Raw genomic sequence first — 17,429 nt, forward strand, 5'->3', positions numbered from 1 at the left:
TGGTACGAGAGGGCAGCCCCCCGGTTTGAATCGAGGCCACAGCATTGGTCCGCTCGCTGAGTGTTTGATTGCCTACAAGTCGGTAATTCAGCAAACAGAGCAACTCGCTGGCACCCACACCACCCTTTAGAGCTGCTCATCATGGGACATCTCCACCAAGGCGTGGAGCAGAAACGTCGACAGACTTGAGGAAGAATCTGGAGGTGAAGCTGGGGCAGCGGAGCTATTAGCTAAACACAATTCTTAATGCAGTCCCACCTTAAGGCATTAAAACCTCCAAAATATTCCCTTAACAATAAGCACAACCTGCCATTACCTACTAGCTGCATGAAGCTAACATCTTGTTCTAGTCGTCCTACTAATCCTTACTGGGTTCACAATAAGCGCAGACGTGTTCTCTGGCGCTGTGTTTAACAAAAAGGGGAGAGCGGGCAAACTTGACCTACTTATAGCAGGGCAGCGGTGCCACTCCCTGTGCCACCATGCCACCTGTCCATACTAATTCTCCTGCTCAGACTGCTTCAAGTAATACGACATGTGGGGTGCGTCTATAGGAAAATGTATTCTTAAAATTGGTAATCTCTGCGTACTACAAAAGTATTGTAAGCACTGAAGATGTCAGAGTTAACACTTAAGAGGTGTCGTTATGAGCTAGAAACACCAATCTGTCTCTCTCTATATATATATAATACAGTAATCCCTCCTCCATCGCGGAGGTTGCGTTCCAGAACCCCCCGCAAAAGGTGAAGATCCGCGAAGTAGAAAGCATATGTTCATAAGGTTATTTTTATATATTTTAAGCCCTTATAAACTCTCCCACACAATTATACAGCATAAACCCTTTGTATTCTCTTAGATATTAGGTAAGATTCATTGAAATTATGTATGTAAACACAGTTTATATACAGTAAAACCTAAATATTATTTTAAAGATATCGAGCGTCTCCGATATCACATATGTTACAGCCGTTACGACAGACAGGCCACCAGCAATAAATACGTACAATGCAAGAAAAATTGTATACAGTAAAATGTGTGTACAGTGACACTAAACTATGTACATGTAATAAGTACTGTACGTAAATAATTAATTATGTTACTCACCAACAATGACACGACGACTTGTCTGATAACGATGAGTTTAATTTTACTGCACAACAAAGGAGAGCGTTACAGCTCTTGTAAAGGAGCCTCTTCAGGCGACTGTGTAGCACCGCCGTTGTTCTTCTTCAATCCAAATCCCTAAAGCAGATCCCATCCAGACTACTGGCTTATCACGTCCACTTGGAACTCGTTTCGCGCCCTGGTTAAAGGACACTGCGGCCGTAGATCTTATATGCTTTTCCTCCTTTTTAAATAAAAAGAATCGTGGACTCATTGATGCTGTAATGGTGTCCTGCAGCGGTGTAGCTGTTCCCTTCCTTCAACATATCCAAAACTTTTACCTTTTCTGCAATCATTTGCATCTTCTGTTGGCGCTTGTGAAGCCGTAGCAGGGGCATGTTAATGCTGAATGAGTGAGATTACACTTCCTGGTTAATGCAGCACTCCGTCGCTGAGCCAATCCACAGCACACAGGAACTTAACTGTGTGCTCTGATTGGGTAGCTTCTCAGCCATCTGCCAATAGCGTCCCTTGTTTGAATTCAAATGGGCAAATCAACTGAGGAAGCACATGTACTGTAGACCGCAGACATCCGCGAAGCAGTGAAAAATCCGCGATATATATTCACATATGCTTACATTTAAAATCCACGATGGAGTGAAGCCGCGAAAGACGAAGTGCGATATAGCGAGGGATTACTGTATATATATATATATATATAAAATCCAACGTCTGTCTGTCTGTCCGATTTATACGCAGCAGGACGTGGAGCCCTCCTCTCTCCTGCATGAGCCTTACGTCCGCTAAGCTAGACAACGAGAGGACTACTTAACGGATTTAGATTGAGTTTTTTTCTACAATTTGTTTGAACGTTGCATTTGCTTTTGCGACTTCTCTCATTGGGCTAAGAATCAGAGTTTGATTGCAGGAGCGATTTATCAGTGCAAATCAGTTGTCTTATCAGCGACGTCCTGTCCTTAAACTCCAAATTATGCAAACAGATCCTTGTCACCTTCACGTGCCTCTAATGGCCACCTGTGTACATATTTTAGAGCTTTGACATGCTTAATAAGTGCCTAGAGATTGGTTTCCAACTCAGAGAGAATAACTCGAAGCTATCAACTTCCCGTCAGTGTTGAGAAGCCATTAAGAGAGCTAACAGAATGTCAGGTTATATAGCGCCTTGACGTGTGGAGTATAAGTGCCAGGAAGTTCTGCTCAGGCTTTATAACACACTGGTGAGGCCTCATTTGGAGTCCTGGGTGCAGTTTGGGTCTTCAGGCCACAAAAAGGACATAGCAGCACAAGAGAAGGTCCAGAGAAGAGCGACTGGGCTGATTACTGGGAGGCTACAGGGGATGAGTGATGAGGAAAGATTAAAAGAGCTGAGCCTTTACAGTTTAATGAAAAGAAGATGAAGAGAAGACCTGAGTGAAGTGTTTAAAATGATGAGGGGAATTATTCCAGTGGATTGAGACGGTGACTTTAAAATGAGGGACACAGTTACGTAGAAACTTAGGGGTAAATTTCACACCAACATTAGGAAGTTTTACTTTACACAAAGAATGATAGACACTTGGAATAAGCGACCAAGTAGTGTGGTAGACAGTAAGACTTGAGGGACTTTCAAGACTCAACTTGATGTTATTTTGGAAGAAATAAGTGGATTGGACTGGCGAGCTTTGTTGGGCTGAATGGCCTGTCCTCGTCCAGAGTGTTTGAATGTTCTAGCTGGTCTGAATCCACACAAAGCCCAGTGTATCTCTGACTGTTTAACAACTACATTGACTCTCCTAGTGATGGGAGTTCAAGTTCACAGAGCAGAATGCAAACCCTCAGCAGACGCACACAAACTGAGCTGATGTTCTTCCACACACACGTATTCAACAACGTTCAGCATCCTTGCTTTTTTAGAGAATTGGTCTTCTTTTTATTTTAATACTAGGGGGCTCTGCCTCCTCCTCGCTTTGCTCGCCAACCACTTCGCAAATCTGCCGCTCACGTATGAGGAAGCGGATGTCCAATTTAAACAGATTGTAACTTTGACATATGCATAATAGAACTAACTATTTGACATTTCAGTGAGTAATTCACCAAAGTTAAAAATAATAAAACATAATAATTTGAAAGTAAATTAGGTTTCATGTTGCGTTAGAGGTATTCGTTCTGTTTGGCTTTGAAATGAACACTTAAATACTTTTTAAATTTCCACTTTCACTATAAAACTTCAGTAAAAACTATTTTTTTAATAACATTTTTGTCAAAATCACATTAAATTGTGATTCCGTGTTTGAACTCTCATTGTGACAACACCATGTATAACTGCCTGAGAGTGAATTTCGTTTCTTTCTCTCTAATAAATAAACCGACTTTTTTGAATGTTTGTCCCTGTGATTTGTTAATTGTCTTTTGTAAAAGCTCTTCTAATGGGAAACTACAAATGGCATATGAAGATCTCCTTTGGTGTCTCATGTTAGATGGACTCCATTAGCTTTCTTGTCGCCTGTTAATATTTTCCATGTCAGAATTGTTCACCCAATTTTCAATATAACTAATTGTGTCCCATTGCACAGCCCGTCACTCAGACATAAATTACGTAATAACATTACGACACGTCCTTCTTTCTACAGTAATTCGGCCGGTGGAAGACCTGACGGTGTTAACAACAACAACAACAACAACAACATTTATTTATATAGCACATTTTCATACAAAAAGTAGCTCAAAGTGCTTTACATAATGAAGAAAAGAAGAATAAAAGACAAATAAGAAATTAAAATAAGACAACCTTAGTTAACATAAAAAGGAGTAAGGTCCGATGGCCAGGGTGGACAGAAAAAACAAAAAAAAACTCCAGAAGGCTGGAGAAAAAAATAAAATCTGTAGGGGTTCCAGGCCACGAGACCGCCCAGTCCCCTCTGGGCATTCTACCTAACATAAATGAAATAGTCCTCTTTGTAGTTAGGGTTCTCACGGAGTCACTTGATGCTGATGGTCATACAGACTTCTGGCTTTTAATCCATCCATCATTGTTGGAACATCATGGTGCTTTGGGTAGATGGTGGTGGCTTGTGCCACCACCAATAGGACACCGGAAAAGGAAACAGAAGAGAGAGTAGGGGTTAGTACAAATTTTGAATGAATAGTTATTATAATGAATTGGATATACAGAGTATCAGGATTAAATTACAGTGAAGTTATGAGAAGGCCATGTTACAGTAATGTGTTTTCAGTAGTTTTTTAAAGTGCTCCACTGTATTAGCCTGGCGAATTCCTACTGGCAGGCTATTCCAGATTTTAGGTGCATAACAGCAGAAGGCCGCCTCACCACTTCTTTTAAGTTTTGCTCTTGGAATTCTAAGGAGACACTCAGTTGAGGATCTGAGGTTGCGATTTGGAATATAAGGTGTCAGACAGTCCGATATATAAGACGGGGCGAGATTATTTAAAGCTTTATAAACCATAAGCAGAATTTTAAAGTCAATTCTGAATGACACAGGTAACCAGTGTAGTGACATCAAAACTGGAGAAATGTGTTTGGATTTTCTTTTCCTGGTAAGGATTCTAGCAGCTGCATTCTCCACTAGTTGCAAACGATTGATGTCTTTTTTGGGTAGTCCTGAGAGGAGTGCATTACAGTAATCTAGCCGACTAAAAACAAACGCATGAACTAATTTCTCTGCATCTTTCGATGATATAAGAGGTCTAACTTTTGCTATGTTCCTTAGGTGAAAAAATGCTGTCCTAGTGATCTTATTAATATGCGATTTAAAATTCAGATTACAATCAACGGTTACCCCTAAGCTTTTTACCTCCGATTTGACTTTTAATCCTAATGCATCCAGTTTATTTCTAATAGCCTCATTGTATCCATTATTGCCAATCACTAAGATTTCGGTTTTTTCTTTATTTAATTTGAGAAAGTTACTATTCATCCATTCTGAGATACAGGTTAGACATTGTGTTAGTGAATCAAGAGATTTGGGGTCATCAGGTGCTATTGATAAATACAGCTGTGTGTCATCAGCATAGCTGTGGTAGCTCACGTTATGTCCCGAGATAATCTGACCTAATGGAAGCATGTAGATTGAGAAGAGCAGCGGACCCAGGATAGAGCCTTGTGGAACACCATATAGAATATCATGTGTCTTTCAGTTATAATTACCACAACTAACAAAGAATTTTCTCCCTGCCAGGTAGGATTCAAACCAGTTTAAGACACTGCCAGAGAGGCCCACCCATTGACTAAGGCGATTCTTAAGAATATTATGATCAATGGTGTCAAATGCGGCACTCAGATCTAAGAGGATGAGAACAGATAAATGGCCTCTGTCTGCATTTACCCGCAAGTCATTTACTACTTTAACGAGTGCAGTTTCTGTGCTGTGATTTGTTCTAAAACCTGACTGAAATTTATCAAGAATAGCAGGTTTATTGAGGTGCTCATTTAACTGCATAATGACTGCCTTCTCTAGAATTTTACTTAAGAAAGGCAGGTTAGAGATGGGTCTATAATTTTCAAGAGCAGAGGGGTCGAGATTATTTTTCTTAAGTAGGGGTTTAACTACCGCAGTCTTAAGACAGTCTGGGAAGACCCCCGTATCTAATGACGAATTTACTATGTCAAGAACATTATCACTAAGCACGCCCGATACTTCTTTGAAAAAATTTGTTGGTATTGGGTCAAGGGCACAGGTGGAGGGTTTCATTTGAGAAATTATTTTATGTAAATCAGGTAAATCTATCCTAGTGAAAGACTCTAATTTATTTATTATGGAGTACTGGGGTTTAGGAGGATCCTTAGTGTTGGGGAGATATACTATGTTATTTCTAATATCATTAATTTTTTGATTGAAAAATACAGCGATAGCCTCACAGGTTTTACTGGAAGTACTTAGGAGGCATTCCTTTGAGTTACCTGGGTTTAACAGATGATCAATTGTCGAAAATAAGACTCTGGGATTACTAGCATTGTTATTTATAATCTTAGAGAAATAGCAGCGCCTCTCAAGACGGACTGTGTTATTGTATTCTGTTATTTTAACTTTTAATATCTCATAGTCAATAGTTAGTTTAGTTTTCCTCCATTTACGCTCAGCTCTACGGCATGTTCTCTTTAAATCAGACACTCTTTGGGTCTTCCAAGGTATAACAATGCTAGAAGATTTTTTAACTGTCTTTTCAGGTGCAACTAAGTCAAGAGCAGCCCTCACTTTAGTATTAAATCTTTCCACCTTACTATTTACATTCTCCTCGCTATTATAGTTGGCACTATAAACGGACTGATTGCTTAGAATGTTTGTAAGTTTTAAAGCTGCTGATGAGTCAAAGAAGCGTTTTTTAACAATATGCTTCTCATGAGTGTTTTCTATCATTATTTCTATATTAAAAAGTAGAAGAAAATGGTCTGAAAGACCCGTATCAATGACCTGCTTTATATCAACTTTTAGTCCTTTAGTAATCACTAAGTCTAATGTATGACCTGCTTTATGTGTAGGCTGATTAACGAGCTGTCTCAAATCAAAAGAGTCCAGGAGGTTCATAAATTCTTTTACTTTTTGGTCACATTGATTATCTACATGAAAATTAAAGTCGCCGACTATTAAGAGTGTGTCATAGTTCGTAATTAAGATTGACATCAAGTCAGAGAATTCCTCAAAGAAAGACGCGTTGAATTTAGGAGGTCTATACACGGATAATACTAGAACGTGAGAATCTCCCTGAATAACAATGGCGAGATACTCAAAAGACTTGAACTTACCAAAACTGATATTTTTACATTTTAACCGGCACGAGTAAATGTTTGCTAACCCGCCACCTCTCTTTCCTTGGCGATCAGCACGAGTAAGGTTGTAGATATTCTTCATGATACTGTAAGTTGATGTTTTCATGTTCCGCACCATCACCACCAGCTGTCTCAGCAGAGTCTACTGATACACATTTAACCAGTTTGCTGTGTAGCCGATTGACAGTTTTCATGTTAATTCGTTTGACTTCATCGTTTCTCAGTCCTACGATTGTCCGTGTCCTCATTTCTTCTGTTGATAACCCTGCAGGATGAAATTCTTCAATAAGATTTAGACAGAATACGTCTTCTTTTATTGGGAACTTAAAGTGAGGAAAATGTAAAAATGTATAAGAGCTGAGAGCGCAGGAAGTGTGTCTGTCAAAGGCATTCACACCAATGAGAGGTGAGAGGGCGTGGTTTGAGAGGCGGGCGGGACTTGAACAAATCTCTTGGCAACAGTCTCGTCTCAAGATGTTCTTTTATAAAAGAGCGATTACTAATAGAACTTCCCACCATTTAAAAGCAAAAGGAAGGAGTTGCACACATTTATGTCAAATCTGGCTACTTTTAAATTACCCGTTTATCCCATGCAAACAGAATTGTTTTCAGTTTGAATTCACGGCTCTTTTAATTCAAATAAACAACACGTTATATACATATGTGTGTGTGTGTGTGTGTGTGTGTTGGCGTATCTTGCCTTTATACAGTATATTGTGAAAGCCAACCCTGACACAGACAGATGCAAGAGGCACAAGCTCAAAGCACACGGGCATTTTGATTTTCTTCTCCCTTCCGCGTTTCCCACAGGCACAACACAATCCAAATGGCACCAGCACACAATTCACAAATCCTTTATCTTCTCTTTTCTCCTCCACTCCCATCCCGACTCTGGCTCCCTGAGTATTGTCTGCTGGCTCCTTTTATAATAATAATAATAATACATTTTATTTATTTGTGGGCACCTTTCTAAACACTCAAGGACACCGAACAATAGATAAAACACACATTATAAACTAAACTAAAATACAAAAATTAAAATCAGACACAGCAACTGGAATCAAAGAGAAGTGCTCCGGGTGCTTGATGACCTACTTCTGGCAGCACTTCCAGGTGTGGTGAAAGGATCGCCCAAACGGGCTCAAGAGCAGCTGCAGTGCCCCCTGGCAGTGCCCCCTGATCCCAACAGGGCTGTAGACAACTCCTTCTCTCGTGAAGCCCTGCAGGAATCCGAGGCACCATCTAGCGTTAATGTTCTGTCCAGGCTTGCTCCCTCAGTCCTCTCAGTGAAGAGGTGTCGTCCGCCACAATATATATATGCTGTTTTTATATTTATATTCCTAATTTTACACACACTTTCAGTGATTGCTTCATCCATTCAAACAGCAGTATGTATTTTCACACCTAACGTATCCTCAGACTCTTAAACTTCCTTTAATACACGTCAGGCACCCAAATTGATGTTCACACTACGTGGTCACTCATTCCATGTGTCTGTGGTTCTCTTCCTAATGTTTGTGTGAAATTCACCCTTCACAAGTTTCCAACGGTGTCCCTCCGCACGTTCCTGATGAACTCATTTTAAAGTCACCGTCTTGATCCACTGCACTAATTCCTTTCACGTGAAAAGAGCCCGGACTGAGAAGTGACACCACGCAGAGGTGGCATCACCAGGCGCCATTCATCGGCAGATCTGCGTGGCTGAGAAGGGTCTCCTTTACACAGTACAGGTGCGGACCCTCGGACTGCTCTGTGGCCAAACATCAAGGGCAGTGACAGGAGCTCCTCCTTATCATCACTGCTCCTTGAATGTGTTTTTGAGTTTTATTTTACATTACTTGGGCTCTGTTTAAAGATCGTACCTTCTGTTTAACTTACTGGGACTTGCTTACTGTGGTTTGCCTTTTTGGGCAACTCATTTGTGCCTGGCTTAGTCCTTTTGTTCTTTATTTACCTTTTTTGTAATAAATCTTTCACTTGTAAATCCTCAAAGAGTCAAGCCAGAGAGACTCCTTTTTGGGGTTTCAGTTTATTTTTTCTGATATTTCTAGTTGATTTGCCAGCTCCCCCATTTTTAGGCCTATTCAAACTGAAGCCAGTAGTTAGTATTTGGTGTCTGGCTGACCTACGTGACCCTCTTCTGGGCAGACCAGTGAAGATCCTGGCCTGCTTCTTGGCTGGATTTTAGAGGCCTCACCTATTTTGCTTTGGAGAAAACTTCATATCTTAACAGCTTCCTCTCAGAATTCCAGCATGTTAGTAAACCACGACCTTCACTGTTGGAACCCATGCTGACTGTTCCCTAAAACGCTGTTCTTGACATGTGCTTCACAATTTTTTTTTAAATTATTTCTTCCATTAATATTGTTTTGGGCGGCACTGTGGCACAGTGGTAGCGCTGCTGCCTTGCAGTTAGGAGACCTGGGTTCGCTTCCCGGGTCTTCCCTGCATGGAGTTTGCATGTTCTCCCCATGTCGGTGTGGGTTTCCTCCCACAGTCCAAAGACATGCTGGTTACGTGCATTGGCGATCCTAAATTGTCCTTAGTGTGTGCTTGGTGTGTGTGTAGCTGTGTGTGTGCCCTGAGGTGGGCTGGTGCTCTGCCCGGGGTTTATTTCCTGCCTTGCACCCTGTGTTGACTGGGATTGGCTCCAGCAGAGCCCTGTGACCCTGTAGTTAGGATATAGCAGGTTGGATAATGGATGGGATGGAATATTCTTTTGATGCATGTTAAGCTAACTGGCCTACAGTTACTTAAATCTGACCTTAAAAAAAGAGAACTGTCTGTGTGTCTGTCCAGTTGCTATGTCATTCCAACAGATGACACATCATATACATTAACACTGCTTTCCTGAATCCCATACCAACTGACCTATAACAAAGACAGTGCAAACAGTAACACTGAGGTCCATGATGATAATTTGGATTTCAACCCATCTCAGACGGGTAGCCTAGCTAGTTTTATATGATGGAATAATAGTTGCTGTTTTCCAGTCCTCAGTAATTTCCCCAGCTTCGTTCAGCATTGATTTAAAATTGTATTACTGATTTTTAAAGGCACTTAATGGTTTAGCACTGTGAAATATCTTGGATCCTTAACTGAATATGTTGCATAAATGTCATGTTTCCCCCTGGCTGGAGTTCACAGTTGTGTTTATTTGTTTTGTTTTATTTTGTATCATTTACTTGTATTAATGTTTCTTTGTACATTTTACTGTGTGTGTGTGTGTGTGTGTGTGTGTGTGTGTCTTGGGAAAGGAGCATAACCCTTGTGTTTTGTGGGTGGCTCCCCAAGGGGCGGGGCCACCTGCCAATCACAGCCAGGAACGGCCCATCACCCTATTTAAGGAAAGGCCTCCCAAAGTGACTTCTGGTTCATTGAATGCACTCGGGAGTGGAGAGTTGTGGTGAGTTTCTGTGGCATCGCTCTTGCTTGTGTCTTCTGGATTTCCAAGCCAGTGCTTTGTTTTTCATCTTTTGTCTTTGGATTTCGTTTTGGGACTGTGATTATTGATTTTTTTGAACTTCTGCTCCGTTTTTGACCCTGCCATTAGATTTCAGATTGCGACTGTGTTTATTGTTATTCTTGAACCTCTGTTCTGTTTTTGACCACAATTTTTACATTCTGTATTGGGTCTTTCTTTACTGTGTTTCGCCTTGCATTTTCAGGCATCTTATTTGTGCTCTTTGGAGCTTTGGGGCTTGCACAGCCTTTTGTTTGCTAAAATAAACCCTATTATCAACGTTTGTCTCGGTCCTTTGGATTTCTAGTCAGGGTATTTTGATGGAGTTTTCCCTCTCTAGTGGAAGTGTTTATGGTACATGTGCTTTGAGAAGGGTCTAACTGCAGTCTGCAATCCCTATGACATAGGTCAGGAAATGTCTACCGCGTCTGTCCACGAAACACCTTTTGAGTCAGATAACCCTTCCACAACCCTAATCTTAACCATAGTGTAACAGGGCCCTAATGTTAACCATAGTTTAATGTGATGGGTGTTTCATGACTGACGTTGAGGGCATTTCGTGATGTTGTGTGCTTTTGGGACTCCCAGATCTCAACAATAAAGAAATGTATGATCCTCAATCACTGGTCGTCTGAGTGTCCCCTGAGTTAAACACAAGAAAAGTGGTGAGGCTGCCGTTAATTTTTATGCTTCGAGCAGGTCCTCCAGCTTACAGGGAAAACTTGGGGGTTGGTGCCAGGATTGGCAGTCCAGCCACCGTAAAAAACATCACTCTGTTCCATTGTGGTGCTGGGGTGTCACCCTCTGCACTCGGGTCCCAATCCAGGTGGTTCGTCGTGTGGTGGGTGTGGCAACCCGCTATAGGCACATGTGCCCAACTTCCTCCTCCTCCTTCAAAGATTTGGAGCACATTACAATTTACGGCAGGCATCTTCTGTTAAGAGCTTCAAAAACAAGTTTAAGACTTTCTTCTTAATTTAGCATTGAATTTTTTTTTTCTTTCTGATGGAACTACTGTACTTATTTTATTGGCTTATTCTAAGTACATCTTTTTACTATTCGTCTACTATTCGTCTCTCTACTATTATTCTACTTTTATTATCTTTTCATATTTGTGAAGCACTTTTCGTTGCATTTTAATTGTGTGAAAGTCGCCATACCAATCAACATTACTATTCATGAAGAAGTTCAGATAACATTAAATAGATTATTCTTTCTGGCCGGATTTCTGCAATCCACCGTAAAGCTCGAGTAATGGCTACCAGTTCTGTGGTGTACATTCTAAGGAATACCAGCAATTGCAAGTTGTTCCTGTTTATGAAATCAAATAAATCAATCCACCACCATAACCAAGTAACACATTAAATAGCTAATATCTAATTAATACGATCGTTGCTTGGTTATCTTAACAGAGTGCACTGTCACTTCTTGCCTGATCTGTCGATTAACTTCAGCTCAGTGGGACTGCATTGCGCGACCCTCCATAGTTTCTTGGCACTGCAGTCATTTGCTTTGCCCACCTGCACATCCTTTCCACGCCCTCACCAAGCCATCATTCGCCGGGGGTCTCTCGTTAACAGGAAAGGCTGGCACGGAAACGCTCGCCTTCCTCCCCTTATCTCATTGGTAGTTGCGAGCCGCGGGGAATCAAATAAAGTCGTCCTAGCTGTGCGGTTTCTCAGTCCCCGCCCCCTAATTTCTTGTCCCAATGCAATACCGGTGCGATGAATGGGCGGGGAAACCTGTTGCCGTCGATTGATTGGCCCAGTGCGAGTGACGCTCAAAAGGTTACTATCAGCACGAGGCGCAGATAAGCAGACGAGGGCGGTCCGCTTAGGCGTGCAGTTCACGTCATTCCTTTTCCGGAGAAGGGAACGAGACATACACATATACAGTACAGTACTGTAGTGAAGTGGAGGAGATCCAGGAGGAGTAGAAAATCCCGGGGGGAAGGAAAACAGTTACTAATGGTGCGACAGCTGTATGAGTGTGCCAGCCGGGCAGGAGTACTGGAGTAACAAGTAACAGAAGGTAGGATGGGCAACTTTTTCCCGCTGCCAGAGGTCACTTCAAGTGGTGCGCGTCTCCAAATTGAAGCCGCTACGCATGCAGTTTTTTAGTGGCCGGTCGTCCTCCTTAACAACACGCTGCGCTGGTTTGTTTGTTTCCCGCTTTTTTGAGTGCAAATGTCCCAGCTGGCACGACTTGGACGACGTTTTATTTCGATGCTGAAGCTTCGTTTCTTTGGCGGGACGCCGCAGTAGTTCGAAGAGCGTGCGAGCCGACGTAGAACTGCAGTTGGGCGGCCTGCACTTTTAAATTGCAGTGGAGAAGAGGACCGGGAATGAAACGAATGGAGGAGGTCGTCGCCCGAATGAAATAACGCGTTCCAATAATATTTCGGCTGTTGAATGCACTGTCGTGGGTGCGCAAACCTTCGTGCAAATGAGTCGCGTTTAATTGCATTTCACTGACCGTAAGTACCTAAGGGACACAAAAAAAAAATAACGTCCTGTCGTTGTATTTACACGGAAGGCCACTGTAGGAATACAAAGCACACATTTAAAGTACTGGAGTGGCATTGTTCTGTAAGACTCCTCCGTGTTTGCACGTGCGCTGGGGGCGTGTGCGTGTGTGTGTTTAGCCTGAAAGTACCAGCAGACTTTATGCGGAAAGGACAAATTTAATTAAACTCCAAACACTCGAAGGCCTCTGCGTGAATAAACCTCTCGAGAGGGTCTGAACGCACACAAAGCGCGAAACCCCGACTGTCATTTGAACCTCCTTTTGCCAGCTCGCCGATGGTTTTAACGGACGCCTTCAGGAATCTCGCACATGCTTAGTAGGGTTTAGGAGCACAAACGCCTTGTAGAAAATGTTGACTCTGTTTGAACTCCATATATTCATGGGCATGAAGACCGCCGTAGCAGGGGTTTCGACGAAGGGCAGACCTGCGCTTATCCTCAGTTTCGTTTTCTTGTTCACTTTCTCCTCGTGAACGTAGTGACGTACAGTAGTTTGGTTATGAGATTGAATAGGTAGCTATTTGTTTTTTATATGTATTTTCCACCCACTAGGCAGTGATCTGTTGGCCCTGTTACATTTTTGATTTGGAAGAATTTGGGGGGCTGAAAACAAAGATAAAGCACTGGCTTAAAGGTACAAAAAAACAACCTTTTATGTTAAATCGGTGAGTTGCGTTTATTTCCCTTGGCTGTTCGTCTTTTACCCAAAATGTATCTGTACATCTTACCGTACCCTGTATATCTAATCGATAAACCCACTTTGTTTTGATGTATAATTTTAACTGTTTTCCTTATGAGTGCTGAACGTGGTTTAGGAGTTCATGTCCTTCAAAGATAACGGAGAAACCTCCTGGGGTAGGTCGTGCTGATGGAGTAGCAGTGAATGCGTTAAAGAAGTTGATCTAGGAGTGGTGCACAGTCCTCGCTCACACTCGGTTTGCATAACGCGAGTTTAGATGTTCTGTACAAGTGAACCTTCTGTATTAAGAACATCAGATCTACTTTAAGTTCAGGATTCTAGGGGTGTTGAGTGCTTATCCTGGTAGTATCTGATACAACAGTTTCCTGCTCTGGATATTACGCCAGTCTTGTCATTGGGCCCACACATTCAAAGGCATTCAGAACCAATTTGGACTTGTCACTCAACTTAATCAGCGCGTTTTTTTTTTTTTTTTTTTTTTTTTTTGATGAGTGAAGCCAAACTGGACCACCCTGCTTCCAGAAGACACTGAAAAAATTGTGTAAACTTCATGCACAGCAAGCAACTGGATACAATCCAAAACCATTTTTTTAAATTCATACTTTTCTGTTTTTACTTGTTAGCATTGCCAATTTCTTAAAGGAACACTCTACCCCCAAAAATGACTAACTCATGTAGGTTGTAGTAGTAACCCCAAAAAACGTTGGAGAAATTTAAAAATGAAACATTCCAATTGAACAGGTCAGTAATGGTCACCACTGGTTTAGCAGCACACAATGTGAAAAACGTCCATTTATATATTTAAAAAATCTTGTCACAAATTACACTGTCTATTGTTATGCTGAAAATGTGCACTTTTTTATTAACTATTAGTACTATTACTACTACCAGAAAAGTCCTCTCAAACTATAAACCGCAAGGCCGAATTCCCCAAGTACTGTGCATTTGAATTGAAGACTGAACTCTTTGTCAGGGGAGAGGCAGGTCTTCTGTTCAAAAATGTGTCCCCCATGTGAATGGGGTTCCTGGTTGTGGGCTAATTTTGTTTTAATGGAGGGTTCATTTAACAATACTTTGAACATTGAATGCATTTTTGCAACTTTTGAGTATTGGACTAGATGACTTTGAATGGATTATGAGACCTGAATAAAGTGGGCTATTTCTTTTTTATATTTTATAAAATGGATGTTTTGATATTATTTTGTTTCCAGCTTTGGTCACTGTGCACTTCCATTGAAGTCAACTTAATTAGCTCTGATATGCTTAAAAACATGGGATTTAAATAAAAAAAAAAAAAAAAATCTCAATCCTCATTACAAACTAAATGAGGTAACATAAATATTTTGGGTGGAGTATTCTTTTTTTTTTTTAGGTGAATGCTTTAGAGTGCAAGGCTTTTACACTTTTTTTTTTTTTTTTTGACTGGTGTTACAGAAGGTTAAGAATGAAAGGTGGGTTAAGCAGGACAGTTTTGTCGGTAAGCTCTTAACATTTATGTTCATTGAAATCGGTTCTGCTTCAGTTTCTGCAAACCGAGGCCCCTTGCTCGGCTAAATCAGTTTTGGTTTGAATAATGAAATCTGAATTGATCTTGGAGTTCACATATAGGGGAAAAATGCACCTGTATGGGGTGCTGGGAGGTCTTTAGAGCTAAAAATATTAATAAAAAATTTAGTTATTGGTGTCCAAAAGCATCTAAAGTTCAGGGTTTAAAAGTGTAACACATGATTCCTACCTGAATTGGAACAGAATTAATTTGGGGTGATTACCTACCCTCTCTAAATGATGTAAATGACAAAGTATAAGCTCACTGGACACAAATGATTCACTAGGAGGTTCTACATACTTCAGCCACCTACAGAGGGACCCCAGAATGAACACAGTCCAAGAAATGTGTGGCGTGTGCTACACAGCTTGCTGCTTAATGAGAAGTGGTGTGCAACATGTGCGTTTTCTCCATGTAAAATGACTCGCCCAATCTAGGTGAATGATTTGGCAGATAGGAGTTATTGTGTTTAGCTGTGCCAAAGGCATAGTTTACAGAACATTACCGACTATGCAGGTGTGTCAAGGCGTACAGATCAGTGGGTCTTCCAGCAATGGCATACATGTTAGTCAACCATTAAGTGTTGCCAGAAATGCAGTTGAAAGACCGTGCTCACAGATAAGTGTCCTCATGTAGAAGGCGAGTCGCAGCCCACCGTCTGATTATTCTCTTTCTGGCAATATTACACAAGCTGACCCCTGTGCTTAGGATGTGACTTCAGACTGTGATGGTGCATCTTTGGCTGCTGGCTGTGTGCTAACATTCTGTTGTGCAGTCACAAAAAGCAGTACAGTAGTTGATGCTATAAAAGATGTGGCCAGTGATCTAAGGGCTGTACTATGTGATATTGACCACAAATTAAATGAATTGTTAAAAAAAAAAAAAAAAACTTACATCTGATTATCTGTTGTTACATTCTGATAATTATATTTGCACGAAGTTGCAACGCTGTCTGCTTTGTTAGGTCAGTGTCGGGTTCATCACATCGCATCTCTAAAGGTACAGGCAAGCCACAATTGCGTGCCACATTATACAGCACACTACATGCTTGCACAATGCGACATGCTGCTAGTGGACTATAGAGCAGCACATTAATAGATTGGAAATGCTTACTGTTTACATATGAATTCTTTGAAGGTGCATTTATAGTGTACTGTTAACACTAAGTGCCACAGCAACATTTATTTATATAGCACATTTTTATACAAATACAATGGCTCCAGATGAAGAAAGTTTTATATGAAACAGATAAGATTAGGTCAGGAGGACAAAAACAATCTGCATGGTTTCCAAGGCCAACAGACTGCCCAGCCCCCACTGGGTGATGGTGGACATCTGGGGTACTGCATTCAGTCCATCAATGTAGGGAGTTCATGGTGCTTTGATCAGATGGTGGTGGCACTACAGAAAACCTGGAAAAAGAACCAAGAATAGTAGGGATTAGTATGTATTGCACAGCCTTGATGATGATTCAATGCACATAGTTTAACAGGGATACACTAAGATGTAGCTATGAGAAAGCCATGTTAAAATGTTTTTTTAGCAGTTATTTTTAAAATGCTCCACCATGTTAGCCTAGTGAGTTTCTATCGGTAAGCTCTTCCAGATTTTAGATGCATAACAGCAGAAGGCCGCCTCACCACTTCTATTAAGTTTGGCTCTTGGAATTATAAGCAGACACTCATTTGAAGATCTAAGGTTACGACTTGGAGTGTAAGGTGACAGGCATTCTGAATATCGGACAGAGTGAGATTAAGGCTTTGTAAACCATTAACAGTATTTTAAAGTCAATTCTGAATTGGCACAGGTAGCCAAATTAGTGACTCTGACAGCTGCATTCTGCGTTAGTTGCAACTGATGTCTTTTTTTGGGTGGTCCTGAAAGGAGTGTGTTACAGTAATCTGGCCCACTAAAACCAAAAGTGTGAATTAACTTTTCAGCATCTTGTAAAGTTGTAAGGGATCTAACGTTTGCTGTATTCCTTAAGTGGGGGGAAAAAATGCTGTACGAAAAGTACGTTGTAAGGCTGAGTCAGTGTTGTGTGGTTATTGGGGCATCTCATTTGCTTGCCTTTTTTTTTTGGTCAGATGCCGGGTTAGAATGTGTAAAAGTAATTGATAACTTCTAATCTCCTGTTGGTAGGCTTTTATTCAAATCCATTTTATGAGGAGGCAGTTAATTTTAGTTTTGTGCCAATAGAACATTATACTTTGTTGGAATTTTAAATGCTAATTTTTTTTGTAATGCACAAGTATCTTTCCACCGGAGTTCCGAAGGTGATGGTATTGTGCATTGTTGTTGTTGGT

The 17,429-nt window shown here is 41.1% G+C and overlaps 2 protein-coding genes across 4 annotated transcripts in view; both read left to right on the top strand.

The window, feature by feature from the left end:
- Positions 1 to 17,429, top strand: part of miga2 (mitoguardin 2) — a 532,313-nt gene that overhangs the window by 135,315 nt on the left and 379,569 nt on the right. The window lies entirely within an intron of this gene.
- setx (senataxin) overlaps positions 11,814 to 17,429 on the top strand; it is a 125,491-nt gene continuing 119,875 nt past the window's right edge. The window contains exon 1 of the mRNA XM_028809064.2: positions 11,814 to 12,383. The gene's annotated coding sequence lies outside the window, so the exon portion shown is untranslated. The remainder of the gene's footprint in view (positions 12,384 to 17,429) is intronic.

Source organism: Erpetoichthys calabaricus, chromosome 9 (genome assembly GCF_900747795.2).
Source record: "Erpetoichthys calabaricus chromosome 9, fErpCal1.3, whole genome shotgun sequence".
Lineage (NCBI taxonomy): Eukaryota > Metazoa > Chordata > Cladistia > Polypteriformes > Polypteridae > Erpetoichthys > Erpetoichthys calabaricus.